Source organism: Colobus angolensis, unplaced genomic scaffold, assembly GCF_000951035.1.
Source record: "Colobus angolensis palliatus isolate OR3802 unplaced genomic scaffold, Cang.pa_1.0 Scaffold124, whole genome shotgun sequence".
Taxonomy (NCBI): Eukaryota; Metazoa; Chordata; class Mammalia; order Primates; family Cercopithecidae; genus Colobus; species Colobus angolensis.
In genome coordinates, this window is record NW_012113586.1 from 7,139,661 (window position 1) to 7,157,576 (window position 17,916).

Below are 17,916 nucleotides of genomic sequence, written 5' to 3' on the forward strand. Positions count from 1 at the left end.
AAGAACTCAATCAAATTTACAAGAAAAAAACCACCCCATCAAAAAGTGGGCAAAGGATTTGAACAGACACTTCTCAAAAGAAGACATTCATACAGCCAACAGACACATGAAAAAACGCTCACTTGCCATCAGAGAAATGTAAATCAAAACCACAATGAGATACCATCTCACACCAGTTAGAATGGCAATCATTAAAAAAATCAGGAAACAACAGGTGCCGGAGAGGATGTGGAGAAATAGAAACACTTTTACACTGTTAGTGGGACTGTAAACTAGTTCAACCATTGTGGAAAACAGTGTGGCGATTCCTCAAGGATCTAGAACTAGAATTACCATTTGACCCAGCCATCCCATTACTGGAGATATACCCAAAGGATTATAAGTCATGCTGCTATAAAGACACATGCACACGTATGTTTATTGCGGCACTATTCACAATAGCAATGACTTGGAATCAATCCAAATGTCCATCAGTGACAGACTGGATTAAGAAAATGTGGCACATACACACCACAGAATACTACGCAGCCATAAAAAAGGATGAGTTCATGTCCTTTGTAGGGACATGGATGCAGCTGGAAACCATCATTCTCAGCAAACTGTCACAAGAACAGAAAACCAAACACCGCATGTTCTCACTCATAGGTAGGAACTGAACAATGAGATCACTTGGACACAGGAAGGGGAACATCACACACCGGGGCCTACTGTTGAGGGGATAGCATTAGGAGATATACTAATGTAAACGATGAGTTAATGGGTGCAGCACACCAACATGGCACATGTATACATATGTAACAAACCTGCATGTTGTGCACATGTACCCTAGAACTTAAAGTATAATTAAAAAAAAGAAAAGAAAAGTAAAGAAAGTATGGAACTTGAATCATTCCCTTTTATGGTATCTGGGCCTTGCATGGGGCTTAGTGCATAGTAGGTATGCAAGGCACATTTGCTAATTAAAATGCAAATGCCTTGCCAACAAGAGGATTAATGCTTGGAAGAATCCCAACCTACTTTTCTGAACCAAACATCTGAAAATGTTCCAATTCTACAACATTAGAAGGTACTTTCCAACAAGTCCTAAGTGCCGTGCTAACATTGTAGTCCAGTCAAATGCAACTGCAGTACTACATCTTTTGCATTTTTGTCTTAGAAATTTGGGTCTAAGAGATTATAGCACATCAACAAGTTGGTGGGAAAACCTGTCCAATTTCTAAAATTCACTTTTATTCTTACAAGTTAAAATATAATCAAATTACAGTCCTGGACTAATGGTAACCTGCATGCTGATCCTAGATTCACCAGTAACTAGCTATATGACCTTGAACATATTTTTCTCCAAGCTTTACTTTTCTCATCTGTAAAATGAGAAAAACTGGGCATTTAAAAGCCTTTCTTGTGGAAATGCACTGCAATTTACATTGAAAGGCATAAAAAACAAGATAGACTGATGGATGGAGGAATGGGTTAATGTATAATAAAGCAACTAGAGTAAAAAGAAAATAATCTTGGTGGTAGATATATCTCCTTCACACAAAAAATCTGATCACTCCACCCAATCTCCTGTCCTTCCTATTCCTGGAAATAGTACCACCACCAGTTACTCAAAGCAAAAGCCTAGACGTTCTCCTGAAGTCCGCTCCCTTCCTTACCTGTAATCAATCAGTAAGTCTTACTTAGTTCCTCTTTCAAAACATATCTCTATCCACTTCATTTCACTGCCACTATTCTTATAGTAGTCCAAGCCATCATTTATTTTCATCCAAACTAAAGGATTTTCCTTCTTCCACTCTGGCCCTCCTTCCACATCACAATGACTTTTTGAAATACATACCAATCATTCCCCAACTTTATGCTTTCCAGTGGCATTAACAATAAATAAAACCCAAACACCCCTTACTGTGGCTAACAGACCCCCACTGGTCCCTGTCTACTTCTTCAATCGGTTCCCTCTCACTTTCACCCCTCATTTAGTTGGTGCCAGCCACATCAGCCTTTCTATTCCTGTATCGAACCAGGTTCTCAGATTGAGGCCTTTGTGTTTTACAATTCTCTCTGACTGAAAAATTTCGGAGGGCAGATGCCTTCCTCCCAGTCATTCAACTCACAGTGGACATGTCCCCTCCTCAGAGACGCTTTCCCTGGCCACCCAGTCTAAATAATCTTCACATTAAAGTGCTAAGGAAATTCTCATCTGCACTGTAATACATTTTTTCTACCTATCTCCTGTAATCGGAGGAAATTTTATTTTATGTACTTATTTTTCGAGACAGGGTCTCACTATGTTGCTCAGACTGGTCTTGAACTCAAGCAGTTCACCTGGTCTCAAATCTCATGAGTAGCTGGGACTATAGGCCTATGCTACCACACCCAGCCTTTAATACTTTAACATTGGATTAACATGCCTCAATTAGATAATTTTTTATTCTTTAATAAGAAATCCTAAGAGATTATTTGCTTTTCAAAAATCTATTTTTTCTTTTTATTTTTTCATTTATCATCTTATGAAAGAAGAGAAAAATCCAATTTCAACCACTATTTTTTTCCTTTTTTTTCTCTTAGAGATAGGGTCTTGCTCTGTCACCCAGGCTGGAGTGCAGTAGCACGATCAGAATTTACTGCAGCCTCCAACTCCCGGGCTCATGTGATCCTCTTATCTCAGCCTCCTGAGTAGCTGGAACTACAGGCACATGCCACCACACCTGGCTAATTTTTTTTTTTTTTTTTTCTGTAGAGACAAGGGCTCACTATGTTGCCCAGGCTGGCCTCAAACTCCTGGGCTCAAGCAATCCTCCCACCTCAGTCTCCCAAAGTACTGGGATTTACAGATGTGAGCCATCATGTCCAGCCCACTATTTTTTTTTTAAGACGATTTTTTAAAAGATGGGGTTTGGTTTACTAAATGCAATCCAGTTCAAATCTCTAAAACAAGGGCACCAAATTAAAAGTAAAATATTATCTGTCTTGAGGCCAGCCTTCTGGAATATTTTTAAATCTGGAAACAGAAAAAAACATATATACTGATGTTCTGGGGGTAAAGAGCAGCTCCTGAATATGTAAGCAAAAACAAACACATCAGAAAAAAGAATACCACTCTGGGTTTATTCCTAACCCCTCAGACTAAACAACCCACAATGGAGAAGTTAAGAGCATTGCAATCAGCTGACAGGATCTATACAAGGTCAGTTTTTTCTATGGAAAGCAGAGAAGCATGGGAGAAGCAATCAGAGTACAGAGCAAACAAAACTGCAGAGGGAGCAAATCAAAGGCAGCAGAGAAGCTGAGGTTGTGAACTACAGACACAGACAGTCCAGATCTACAGTCTGCACCTTAGCAGTTACTAAAGGCGTAGGCCGAAGCTACAATAGTAAAGAGACAAATATCACCTATGCCCCAGTATTGTACAAGCAACTATAATAGTCTCCACAATGTTTATACATGAAAAATATTACTGAATTTTTAAAAATGTATTTATAAGCGGCATTCCTCAACAGAGCTTTCAGTCTTTTTTTTTGAGACAGAGTTTCACTCTATCTCCCAGCCAGTATTCAGGTGCAAGCACGGCTCACTGCAGCCTCCACCTCCCTGGGCTCAACTGATCCTCCCATCTCAGCCTCCCACGTATCTGGGAATACAGGCACACACCACCATGCCCAGTTACCTTTTTTTTTGTAGAGATAGGGTTTTGCCATGTAGCCCAGGCTGGTCTTGAACTCCTGGGCTCAAGCAATCCACCTGCCTTGGCCCCCCAAAGTGATTATAGGTGTGAGCCACGACATCCAGCCTTTCAATCTTATTCTAGTGTAAAACATGTTAGAGGAGGGAACATGAACTAAATATTTACAAGTTACAAATACCCTGCTCTGGAAATTCTCATATATCATACTTCTGCCTGCCTTCTTTAGCTTGTTTATCTACATCAGAAAATCTGAACTCAAACTTTCAACATACTGCCTCTTTTTCATGAGAAGGTGGCACAAAAGTATAAATAAACAAAATTAAAAGTAAATAAAATTCCAGGGTATTCTATTACAGCTAGCAACACACAGAAATTCATAATTTCATATAATTCCAAGAGCAAGAAATAAAATAGGGCTGAATCTGATGAAAAGTAGGCTTGTAGGATGATTCTAGAATGATTCTAGACCTTGGGATGAAGAGTTTGTGGCCCTTCCCTCCAGTGTTCTGCTATTAACACCACTCAGTTCTACATCATGCATTAGTTTTTTCTCATAGTTTCCTCTCCCATAATTTTAGTTTGTACATGGTTTCTCATGGACTCTCCAACTGTGACTCTCCCTCCCCGCCCCCACAATCAGTGTGATGTGTTCAGGAAATGCCAACAACTACCACCACAGTCAACTGTGACAACAGTGAAAAGGGAGCTGGGAAGATATGTACAGTAGCAAACCACTATATAGTGTTTCTACCATACAGATATAGAAGATATAAAGAAATTCAAGAGCATAGGTAATTCTAAAATGTGGGCAAATAATTAGGAAATAATTTCTTTTGAGTATTATCTTTGTTTTTATTAAAATGTTATTCAACTTAATTCTTAAAAATGGCTGTTTGACAACTCGCAGAATTCTTGAAAATTTAACAGTTGGTCTTGCAAAAGAATACAGCCAACTCACTTCAAAACCTCTCAGTTAAAGCTCCCACACTTAATTGGAAATTCTTTCCTTTTTGTCTTAGTTCAAAAGATAAGCCCCACTTATCTTTTTAAGCTACAGAAATCACAGGTTGCTGACCAGCCAATAAATTGCTTGCTTTGGGTGAGGTGTTCTCCCTGCCTGTGGGTTGCAGGGGAGGTTGACTCCAAATGATGTCAAACATAGATGTCTCAGCAGCAGATATGGGAGGTGGGAGAGATACAAGCTAACCTAGGACAAAAAGTTACTACAGATGTTAAAATCCCTTGGCCCTATGATCACTCCAACTACAGGCCATTATGAAAAGAGAAGCTCACAGAAATGACAATGAGTCATCAAGAATGGGCTAAATTGTAATTAAAATACTATGTTTAAGAAGATGAGTGCCTGGGAAAGGATCAGCTATCACTCAGCGACTTCCTCCTTGTAGTATGCCTTCCTGAAATGCAGAAGTTGCAAAACTAAAAACTGTATCTTCCAGATTCCTTTATAGCCAGTATTCTGGATGCAAATCTGATTCCACCATTAAGATGCAGGACACAAGATATGGAAGGCAGAAGTAAAGCAAAGCCCCATTGGCCTGTAGCTTTTAGCAGCTTTCAGCTTGTACACAAGGTCATGAACATGTCAGTATCCAGTCTCCAGCTTTGAACTAAAACAAAAAAGAAAGAATTTTCAATTAAGGAGTAGAAGCGTCAGTTAGGAGGTTTTACAGTGATGCAATGGAGTTGGCTGTATTCTCTTGCAAGGCCAATTATTAAATTTTTATGAATTTTACAAATCAGTTGTCAAACACAGCCACTATTAAGAATTTAGTTGTATAAAATTACAATTAAATTATATTAAAAACAGAATTAATCATTTTCTAATTATTTTATATACAGTGGCAGAGGCAGCAGGGACCAGATTCATCATAACAGTATCTAGTCACCAGTTCAGGGGCATCAAGGAGAAGCTGTCACAGCAATGGCCAGATGCTACATTCCAGACTTCCAGCAGTTACAATGTTAACAGCAGTGGCTGTTGTGATCACCTTGATCACAGCTACAGTAGCATTTTCTTGCCACTGTTTCAGTAGCAACCTCCTGATGGCCACTTTCCTGACTGTAGCAGAGGTGGCAGCTCCCACTGTGGACTGTTTCAAGGTGTCCTGGAAAAAATCATTCTCAGAGGCTCAGCCTAGAGCCCAGCCCTCCAGCCCTTTCAAAAGATTCCCTAAGCAACTAATTCCCTGCATTACATCCCTTTCTGTTTCCTGCACTGAACCCTGACTGATACTGCAAAGGAGTAAGGATTGCAGAAAGATTTTTTCATGTCTACACTCATGCTGTTCTTCCACAGACCTACAAAGAACCCAAGCAAGACTCTACCATTCCCATTAGTCTTACCCAATAAATATAGTTTCCCCAGAACTGCCACCTCAATCCCCTTTCTTCAGTTTTGCCTCACAGGGAGTAGCTTGTCCTCTGCTGTGGCCAGCTTGACAGGGCCTGAGATATCTTCCTGTCCCGCCCCCAGCAAGAGCACAATCCCTCTTCTCAGTTATGCGGTCACTACAGCCGAACAAGTTTGAGGATAGTGAGCCAAAGGTATCCTTGACAGTTCACCTCCCACAACCCTGAGTGTCCCCTTGCCCTAAAATTTATCTTCCCCCAATGCATCCCCTAGTCAGTCAAGGAAAAAAATAGAAGTATAGCTGACTCTAAATCAGACTTGCAGCATCAGCCCCACAGAGAGAGCAAGAAACAGTATTAGCAGTCTACCACATAGCAGGAACTATTCAGAAACATTTTACTGAAAGTATTGTGAAGAATCTCCGATAGGAAAAATGATTTTTCAAAGCTAAAGCAACTAACCAGAATAAACACTTAACTATTCAGCTATTATACCAGCTAACAATTTTGACTGTGTAAATCTTAATCATAAGTTACACCATTATAAAGGCTTAAAATGCCCTGAAAATCCATGGCATATAATGATTAAAATTCTTTCCTGTGCTGCAAGTTTCGGGATACCACTGCCTCTAACCTCATTCATGCATGCTGATGGCCTAACAAACTGAGTCTAGCACATTACACTTAATTCCAAGAGAATGCAGATTTCATAAAGAAACAGAGTATGTTTAACAAGTCCTTTTTTCACCAATTTTCTACACAAATTCTTATGCCAGAAACTAAAACAATGAAAGGAACCAAACAATCTGAGTTCTAGTCTCTGCTCTGCCATGTTTATGCTATGACTTCTGCCACTGCTAAGCCTCAACTTGTTTATCTATACACTAAGGTTGGATTACTGTGCTTCCTTCCACTCAAGGGACTGACTTTAGCCCAGAGAGAAAACATAACAGCACAAACACTTAAAGAATAAGAGGTGCCAATAATCCACAACCTGCTTTACCTGACTCTTCAAAGGATCCATCTTAGGTGTGCAATACTTGAAGCCTAGAAGGAGAAAGGTGTACTTAAATGCAATGAGTTATTCTTTTATCTAGTTTAGCTAAATTTTATTTAAGCAAAGTGTACTTTTCTGAGAAGGGTCTGCATACTTATAAAAGATCCCTAATTCTAAAATATATTCCCTTCTATATTCACCAGAACATTTTCTAGGCTCTGTCTCAGGTAAGTATGCTAACACCTTCCTGGTGAGTGAATTACAAAAGAAGTAGAAAGGAAACACAATGACAAAATATTATTTCCAGTATCAAATATACAATTTTCCCAAGTATATGTATCCCAAAATATGTATCTAATATATTTATCTGGGCTTTTACATATTACAGAGAATATTTTCAGCAATAAAAATATTCTGCTGAAAATATTCTCTTACAAATGTAGCAAGAATACTAACTTTCTGCTTGATTAGCAATTCTTGGAAATAACTACTTATCACGCAGCTTAGTTGTACAGATTAAACTGCGCTGCCAGAAACTCTGTTTTGAAACAGAACCAAGCAATGAAGTCTATATTGTAAGACTTGCCCAGTGTTTTACTGCATTTAACACCCACGCAAACAATTCAGAATTGTGGTTTTTCCTTTTACTAGAGAAAGGAAGACAGGTTTTTTGGATATAAGGAACTAATATTCTATCCAAAAAGTAAAGACTCAACACTGTTTCAGTTCATAATTCTTCCTGTGAGTCTGTGTGAACTTTCATGTGTTAATCTCTCTCTTAAACTCAATTTTCTCATCTGTAAAGGAAGATGATAACATCTGACTCATAGAGAATAAAAATATATAAAGTTATTTATAAGAAAACATGAATGCTAATACATACATCCTTATAAACCAAATGAGACAGGTATAAAATGCCCTGACATGGGAGTTATTACTCTAAATGACATCTAGTATATTGTGACAAGTCCCCAATATTCCTATTAGAGTAAGGTTGTCTGAACTTAAGGCTGTCACCAAAGGGAGGCTGAAGTATCATTTCAGTCATTAGCATTACATTGTGAGATTGCTCTAGTTAGCAAATCTAACTCTATTCAAAGGAAATTAAAATTTCCATTAGCTTGTGCATTCTAACCTAAACACTGAAATTAGTGAATAGAATTCTTAGCTAAAATTAATAATATTTTGACAAAGTGTTCTACTGAAAGCTACCAAGTTGGATTAAGATACAATTCCGTGAACAGAGGTAATAAAGACTATATCATTTTACTAGATTTCATGGCTTAATTAATCAATATATGGAATTAATATTGGAGAACTCTAATCATTACAGGCTTTTGAAGTAGAAGCAGTAATTTTCCAAATATGGTCTGAAGGCATCCAAAGGGTGCCCAAACTAATCTAACAATACAAAGTACTTGCTAAGATGATTCTTATTGGCAAATCACACCCAATTCCAAGAAAGTTCATTTTTATGTACAATAAGTACATTCACCAATAATCTACCAACATTTAAAATTCACTAAAGATCCAACTACTAGATGACACTTGGCAAAACTACAAAACTCCTACGGTGTATGGCATATGTAAACTCAAAGTTATTACTAAAATTATTATCTTTATGGCACCAAACCTGAAGACATCGATACAGTAATTAGAATATAAAATTAGTATGAAATGTTATTTGGAGCACCCACCCCTCTCTTTCAACTGTCTATGCCTGCTCTGGGTACCTCTGTTCTCCCAGTGGAGGCTGTAAAAAAACTTAAAAAGGGGATCAGATTTGATCCTGCAATATCTGCCAAATAACATTTTTGGTAATTAAACAGGTACGACATTACACCATACTTAAGTAATGTTTCAAAACTTATATACCCATTTTATATGTGTCAGTGAAGCAATTACTTTCACATAATTTCCACGAAATCATGGTTAAAAAGTTTTATCAGGGACCCCTCAGAAATACTACAATAATGATGTTGTCTCAATTTGTGTTTAAAAGGACCATTGTTTTAAAAGCAAAACACCTTGGAAAATTATTCATTTAGAATTTCATTTTCAAAATGGTAGAATAAAATTGTTTTAAAAACGTAATTGCTTAACTAGGCTAATAATCTTTTTCTCAGTGCCGAAAACTGTTAATCTTCCAAAGTATTCCATCTCCCTAAAAATCAACAGTATTGACTTAGAGAATCTTGATTTTTTTTCAATCAAAGAAAATTAAATAAAAATTACAAGAAATACTTTTAAATTATACACATTAAGGTATCAGTATTTCAATTTTTTAAAGAAGTAACTTTTAAATAAAAGCAATTTTTTACTAAAAAAATTAAATATGATAATATTGGAGTAAAAGCAGTGCCTAGAAATCAAATCAGTTTTGGTTTACAGCCAATATCTGTTTTTCTAAAAATGATAGTTTTATGACAACTGTGTACTACTGCTGGCTTCAAAGTAAGAGAGATTAAATGTTTTAAAAGAGATCATTTCCTGGAGTATTGATTCCTCAGCATCCCACCCTTTCAGGAACTCCCCCTCCCTTATGTCTTGGGGTTCTGCTACAGTTGTTAATCATATTATGCTATTTATATCCAGCTGCAACGGTAGACATGTCCCCACGCCTGACCAATCATGGCACTTCATTGTCCTCTCCTCTCTCCACAGTAATTGGTCCAAGAGATCAGCACAGGGCCAAAGTCTCTGCTTGAGATTTGTTATTAGACTCCAAAAAGATGAGAAGCTTTAAGGACCCTGTATGACTTGGGGGTTCTGAGCTACCTTCACTGCTACACTGACAGAGTCTAGCTGAGAAAAAAATCCAACCTGGAAGAAAGGAGAACCAAATAATAATTCTAATGACCAACATTTGAGAACATGAAGTTTTAGCTGTTACTGATCTATGCCTGGATTTTAATGTATGTAAGTCAATAAATTTCTTCTTAGCCTAAATTAATTTCAATAGCGTTTCTGTCACTTGCTACAGAATTCTTACAAATACAGAAACTGATATGTAAATTAAGATTTTTTTCTTTCCTACTGAGATCCAAACTATATATCACAAGATACTTGTTGCAAACTAGATAACCATATCCAAAGAGTAACATATCTCTAGAATTATTCCATTAAAGTGAATTTTTAAAAGTTATTTTCCTGGAGGAAAAGCAAAACCAATCTAGCTTAATTCTATTTAAGTTCAGAAAAGGAAGCATTAACACTTGTTTTTTTCCTACCTTGTAGGGTATTTTCCTTTCATAAAACTACTTCTGCTAAATGCCATTATATATAGTAAAATCCCATTTTTCATAGTCATGTGTAATTCCCAATCAGAACAATGAGATACAGGCTTGCCTCTCAAAAACTTCCCTGAAGCCAGAAAATAATAATTATGTGTTTCAAATTCTGTGCAAAAAAACAGCAAAAGCAAAAAGGCTAAAATGCCAGAAAGTTTTAATTAAGTAGATAGGTTACCATTCACCTTGCATACCCAAGACAATAAAAAGGGAAGCCTCCAAATAGAAAAGATCTTAATTACTAACAAATTTGAAACAAAATTTTTCCAATTACCACTGCATGATATTTTTTAAAACCAAACCCTAAACTCCAAATAAATTATGGCAAGAAAGTTTAACCCTTTATAACCCATAGAGTCTCTAAAACAATATCTCTCAGTATGTGTTAATAAAACAAGTACCTAATCACCTATAAGGACAGCGTGTCCTTTCTCAGGTATTTAGATACGTCATAAGTCAAATTATGGTCCTCAAAATGTAATCTATCTTCCCCTGGCCTTGTTGGGATGACCGAAATGGGTGGGGGCTGCAAGTAAGTGGGTTGCTCCTGGGAACCACTGCAATGCAGCTGAGTGGCTGCATCAGGATCAACTGCTTGGGTTCAGGGAAGAATGGAGATATAATGATGCCCCCCTTCTCAGTGGAAGTCAATTGGCTGTGACTATAACAAAAGGGAAGGCAGGATTAAGATGAAAATATATTTTTCAGTTCCCTTTTTCCTAGGCCAGCAAATTGTGTTTTCCCATAAAACTGGCTAGACTTCCAAAACAACCCAAATAGGGCTATTAACCATAAAGAACAGAACTAATGGTACATTAAGGGTTACATAAAAATATTCATCGTATTACATTATGAGTGGAATGAGGCTGAAGGCAGAAATAGCATTAAGCACCTTACAGCATTATCTTGAGGAGATAACACATTAAAAAAAAAAAAAAAACTTATGGAAGACTATTCATAATGGACCTACCCACCCATTTAAACAATAAATATGATCGTCCCTCTATTTTCCAATTATTCTACAATGTGGATTTCGTGCCCTTGTACAAAATAAAGTTTTTTATACACAAACACACACAACATTATTGAGATGGACCACACTGTAAACCTTTCTGTGTGGAATGTTTTTGCCCTGTGTTTTTCTCCTCCTCTGCTTCTTACCTACTACTGGAAAGATCCCAATTCCACTCAGCGAAAACCTGTCATCTTTTAAAGCCAAAGTAAGTTCAAAATTATTCACAATTCATTCCTCAACCACTCAAGTCAGAAAACAAGGGCAGATGGTGTGGATCCTACCAAGATATTAAAAAAAAAAGAAAAAAAAGAAAAGAAATCGTTCTTTCACTTCATGTACACATTTAACGTCCATAAATTCACTATACATACCTAGATGAGAATAATTTCTTAGAATTAAAAGATTTTTTTGTAAAACACATATCTTTTTAATGCAAGCAAATTACTTCATCTGGTATTCGACCAAAAAACTGCAATCGGTTCCAACATGGGTGGAAAAGTGACATGTAGGACTCATCCTACAAAGAGTACAATACAGTATTTTATGAACAATTTAAGGACTTTTTGAAAAGACAGTTTTGCTTATATTTGATTTCCCTCTTTTTGTAATGACTTGAGAACCCAAATCCTTTCTAAAATGCAGCTCCACAACTTTTTCAAATAGCACACTATGCAGTCAATTAATTAGTCTCGTTTTCACCAAAATTCATACTAAGACCTACCTAAAGAGTTTTAAACACTGGCAGAAAAGTGAAAAAGGCAAAACCCTTACTATAGGTATTCCTTACCAATGAGTCACTAAGCTCCTACTAAATTGCCAGCTTCTTGAAGACACACAATTTCTGACTCATGTTTATATCGCCAGTGCTAGCTCCATGCTGGCACTTGATGGGTGCACCACTAAGTGTTTGCTGAGGGAATGAATGTGTGCCAGTAATAGGACTTCTTATTTTTTCTGTATTAAATAAAATAAGCATCTTTTCTTGGAAAACATTCTGAATAACAGTTGTTCTTCAAAAACAAAATAATAACAAGATATTTTGTTAGCAAAATTAGCTAGAAGAGCAATGAATGGATTTGCCTCTTTCCCTACAAACATGTCTCATAACACCAGCTTCTAAGTTTCTGAAACTCTTACTTTTGGCAATAGTTTTAAATTCAGGGCATTCATTCTGTCTACCAAAATGTAGTATTTCAAGAAAATTATTTCTCAAAATTTCAGAAGACAAAAAATAATTTATTAAAGGCAAAACAGTTCTAGTCTTCAAGAGCAAAACACTTATCTCTTGTCTAATCACACACACACACACACATACACACACACACACACATACACACAAAACCCTGACATTCACAGATTTTGAAATTGGTAAATAATATTGAAGTAACCCATTAAAACAAGATTCTCTTTCAACACACTCCCAAAACACTAAGTCCCCCCAAAAATTACAAAGCACTTACAGGTTACACAGTAAAGACCATATGAAACTATCACTTGAGAAGATTAGGCACTGACTTCGTAAGTCAGACACTTGAATGAATTTAGAAGATTTGTTTTGCTGCCAGTTTACATAAATTAGCAGAAAAAAAAAATCACGAAAATTTGTCTCTCATAACAAAAGGTTTTATGAAGTATATCCCAGGATCTCAGAGGAAAAATAATGTGTACATCCCAGGAACACAGAGTTATGTTACATGAAAATCAGTTTTAGCAATAAACTGAACAAAATTTAAAATCATCTAAAAATCAAATGGCCAAATGTTAAGTATTTGTTTGTACCAGTAAGATAGCAAGAAATTAAAGAATTGTTAAAATGCCTCAACCTAGGAAAATAAAGCTTTATAAACTAAATTTTAAAAAAGTCTGGGGGTGAAGGCAGGATCAATAAAGTACCCAAAATGATATACTAGAAAATGATATACGAGAAAAGTTAACAAAAGTTAACAAAAGCATATATGCATACGTATATACACACACACATATATACATACTGAGATATTTGGATATAGCACTCCTAGAAAACGATGGAGAGAAAATGTTTTTAAGTACAAAGATGTTAATGATATAATAAGAGTCACCAAATATCACGCAAGCAAATCAGTTTGCAATCGCTAAGGTGTAAGCCCATTACTCTTATGAATTGAAGGTGTCAATGAACAGAATCCAAAACCTGAACCTTTGAGTTATTAAGAGCTTTAGGGGTGGGGGGGGGGCAGGGGGAAAAGAAAAGAAAAAAGAAAAAATCTACCAACATCTGAAATAGTAGGAGATTTTCAACTTCAAGGTTTATCGAAATGTAATGCTACTTTCCCTAGCAAAGGAGGCTTGGCTTGCTTCTTTTTCTATTGTTTCTAAAATACTCTCTAGGTCTCTAGATTTTCTTGTTTTACAAAAGGTACGAAGAAATGTATTGTAAACCTGGGAGGCTAACAATTAACTCTAAATTCTCTTACCTTTCCCGTCTTCAAATATTACAACCACCTCAACAAAACTCATCAAAAATCCCAAATTACCCACTAAACAAACAAAACAAAACTAACAAAAAGATTCAAGAAATAGAGAAGGCACAGCGTTATTTTTATTTAAATAACATAAATATTTCTTATTTTAAAGCATCCAGTAACGTTTCTTCACCAACAGGAAGTGTATATCTAGGAAATTAGCCCATTTTAATACCTTACAAATTGGATATCCCAAAGAGTCAGCAGTGAAGACTTTTACCTACATTTAACATTACCCAGGAACTGTTTCAGCTTGGTTTTTATGTAAACCAACTATAACATTGTTTCCTATGATTTCCATCCCTGGATACACTACTTGCTTAGGGTAGCTGAATGTAATGTGTGCATGATATGGCAGTAGACAATGATTTCATGTATTTATTGTACCAATACTTAATCTCTGGAATAAAATACACATAATTTACCGAAATTTACTGAAAGCAAACTGCTGAAATATGAGCTTAAAGGCGTATGAAGAAGCATAAAACTCTGCACAATTAGAGTCTGGGGAATTTTAGAACAAAATTAACTACTTGTATGTTAATCAGGATAGAAATGGTTTAAGAGTATATACTCTATAGTAAAATCAAAGAAACTAAACCTAGTCATAGTACTATATCACAAAACAATTTCACCAGGGGTCCAAAGTTCAACTTTACTACTGGGCAAAGACAAAGTTCAAACCCAAATGACAACTTTTCTCTTTGCAGAAAAATAAACAACAGGGTCATAATTAAGAAACAGGTAACTAAGTGGGCCAAGCAACAGGTGAAACCAATGATTCTTTTAGAAGCAGGCAAAGTACTGACTACTAAGTAGTACACTAATACTAAAACAGTATTTTACCTAATTGATTCAGGAAAATTTTTAGAAATTACCTAATTGATTCAGGAAAAGTTTTGGATTAGAAACCGTATTTTAAAGAGTAAGCTTCAATTCTCTATTAAAGATTATAACCAAAAAAGGGGGAAAAAATCACAGCTAAAGACAGTAGGTGCCAGAAAGATGTTAAGTCACCTGGCTTTTGGTACAGGCTTTGGGAGGGCGACCCTTAGCACCTAAGGGAAAAGAAGGCTAGGAAGAATCAGCACTACAAAAGCCATGTCCTACAACCCAGCTTATCCTTCTGCCATGGACTTTCTCAGAAGACAATATGAAATCATTTCCAATTAGTATTACATCTTACAGAAATAGTTAAATTTTACTCTTTCACTGTGCTAGTCTCTAAATGTCATGTTATGAATATGGTTTAATAAAAAGCAACTAGTCAAGACAACAGAGTGCTAAGTACACTTTACAATACCTTATTAACTTGGAAAATCAATTTCTGTCACAAAGTTTAGAGAAAAGGGAAAAAATAAAACAATGTTTATGGCAAGTTTCTTTTTAAATTCCCTTATTCTATTTTCACCCTTTCCAAAATGAATCACAACAATAAAGAATCTTTGTCTCTTCTGAAAATATTTGTTTTTAATCAAACTCAAAGTTCTACAGATAACCTCTTCAAGTTCTTGACTTCTAGTATTTAAAGTCTTGTGTTTAACCTGCAAAAATCTTGCTATTTTATAACAAATGTTGCTTTTAAGCAAAGCCATTTAAGAAAGCCATTTAATATAATACCTAACATGAGGCTATTAAGAAGCTAAGAATACTATTTTTAAAAGAGATTAAAATGTTTAAATTACAACCTGCTTAGAAACAATATTAATCTCAGATAACACAGACATAATGGTATCTTGAGAAATTACTGACTCAAAGTGTCTCTTAAAAAATAAGTGTAGTATTCAGAACTTTACTACTAATGACTACAAAATGTTCTGCGACCATTAATATGTTATTCCCTTTATTTTGGCTAAATCTTTAAAATAGAACAGTGTCTATGGCTGTCAAGAGGGCAAAACTGTATTACTCTAATAATGTCAACTACATACTGGGGCATAGGATGCTTGTCCAACACAGTTAATATTACTAATACTCAATCTTGAATTATTGTTAAATATAATATAAAGGTTGAGAAAATGTATAACAGGTAGATTAGACTAATGTGAAATAGCCATCTCTTCAGTCTTCTAAAAAAAAAATCACAATAATTTAGAATATACCAGCTTCCATGTCAATATATCAACTTTAAAATTTCTAAAAATAAGTTATATTCTCATCTATGCCCCAACTACTCAAAACAAAACACAAAGCAATGATGCAGATGTTCTCAGTATTCACTGACTCATGGGATTTGAACTAAGATTTGGCACCTAGACTAGTAAATGCTGTCTATATAGTCTTTTGCACATTACACATAGTGCGTGACTGGCTGAATTACAGCCCCAAAAGTCTTTCCTCTACCTTTCACACACTGTAAAAGTTAGCGTTAAGAAAAAATTTTACAAATTCTCAAAACTATACAAAAAAAGCTGTTGAAAGTCTGCCAAAGTTTTAAAAAATTAACAACAATAAAAAGAAAACCTCACCACATAAACCCATACACTTAAAATGAATACGATGGAACAGGCTATAGAAAGAAAATCTTAATTATGATCTTAGGAGCATGTGAGTCTATGTGTACATATATCCACAATACACAGACATATGTAAACCGCACCACAAACCATCAAGCCCCATTGAGCTCAAGGACTATTAAAGATATATTAATATTTCCAAAGCGAGCTGCTGAGAAAGAAATGAGGAGATAACATATTAAATTTTTCTTCAGAATTTTCTAGCATTTTGCCAACAAGGGATGGACTGCTACCTAGTCCAGGTAACAATTAAGCAGCCCATTATATTTTGATGCACCGTATACTCAGTAGAGCACATTCAGGAAAAACAGTTTGGTTTCTAATAACGTTACAATCACCATTCTCTCTCCCACAAACATCTAAGACGACAGAACCACATTCTATCTATGCTGAAACAAAACCAACAATGCTGTCTGTAACAAATTCATGAGAACTACTACATACTATCAGATCTCACTGTATGCTGTCTCTGATCAATGCTTTGAAACTGACGAGTATGCCATAAACGTAACGTGCTTTGCAGCAAATTTTACTAGCATAAAAGATACCAGGGCAAAAGAGTCTCCTTTAACCTACCACTTCAACAAAATTCTGTAAAATCAAAAGCGTTACAGAAGCTTTCACTCCTCTAGGCACCTAGGTCTTCCTTCAAAACCCAGACTCTCTTGAACAGCTCCGTGCAAGAACACACCAGTCGGCAACATATCACATATTGTACCCTCATCGGTACTCAGACACCTGAACCACCTGGACTGACAGAGTTAGGTTGACAGCTCCGAGATGTCTGCTAGTGTGCAAGAAACACTGAAGCAGCTAAACCCTTCCAGGTACACTAGGTGGTAACCTTGGCACCAAGTACCTCTATAGTAAAGACCCTTTTTCCCTGTTAGAAGATGCGTAAGATCGTTCCAAAGAAAAGGCTACAATCCTAAGGACCTTTTTGCACAACAGAGAGCGGAAAAGGCTGGCCTTCTCTACTCAAAAACTCTTGTCTGCGGGGGGAGATGGAGCTACAAATATAGGAAACTCAGCTTCTAGTCGCAATTCTGTGACAGCTAACACAGCTAGCAGAGCAACCTCGCCAAGCCAGAGCTCAGTTTTCCCATCGGCAAAATGGGACTCACCAACGCCACCCCTCCCCCTCGTCAAGGAGTCAGGCACGCCCTAGAGGTCTAAGATTACCCGGGACCATACGCGGTGGGGAGGTGCCGTCGCTCCCAGGAAGCCCACCCTGGCACCCCTGTACTCAACACCCCGCGGCAGATACGCAGGGACGGCGTACCTGGTTTCACAGTCTTGAGACGGATGGGCTCGCGGAAGTGGCGGATGACAGCCAGGGTGTCCCGGTTGGTGAGCCCGCTGACAGGCGTCCCGTTTACCTCCAGCAGCACATCGCCTGGGCTGGGCGCCTTGCCGGAGACGACGCAGCAGGTGCCCCCGCCGGGCTCCTCACGGAGCCGCCCCAGGTAGGGGAACTCGCCACGCTCCGCGCCACCGCGGATCTCCGCGCCGAAGTCGCCCGGGGGCCCGGCCCAGGACACGGCG

At 37.0% G+C, this 17,916-nt stretch overlaps 1 protein-coding gene across 2 annotated transcripts in view; it reads right to left on the reverse strand.

Annotated features, from left to right (window-relative positions):
- Positions 1-17,916, reverse strand: part of MAGI3 (membrane associated guanylate kinase, WW and PDZ domain containing 3) — a 280,854-nt gene extending 262,938 nt beyond the window's left edge. For both annotated transcript variants that reach the window (XM_011933140.1, XM_011933141.1), the window contains exon 1: positions 17,654-17,916. The gene's annotated coding sequence lies outside the window, so the exon portion shown is untranslated. The remainder of the gene's footprint in view (positions 1-17,653) is intronic.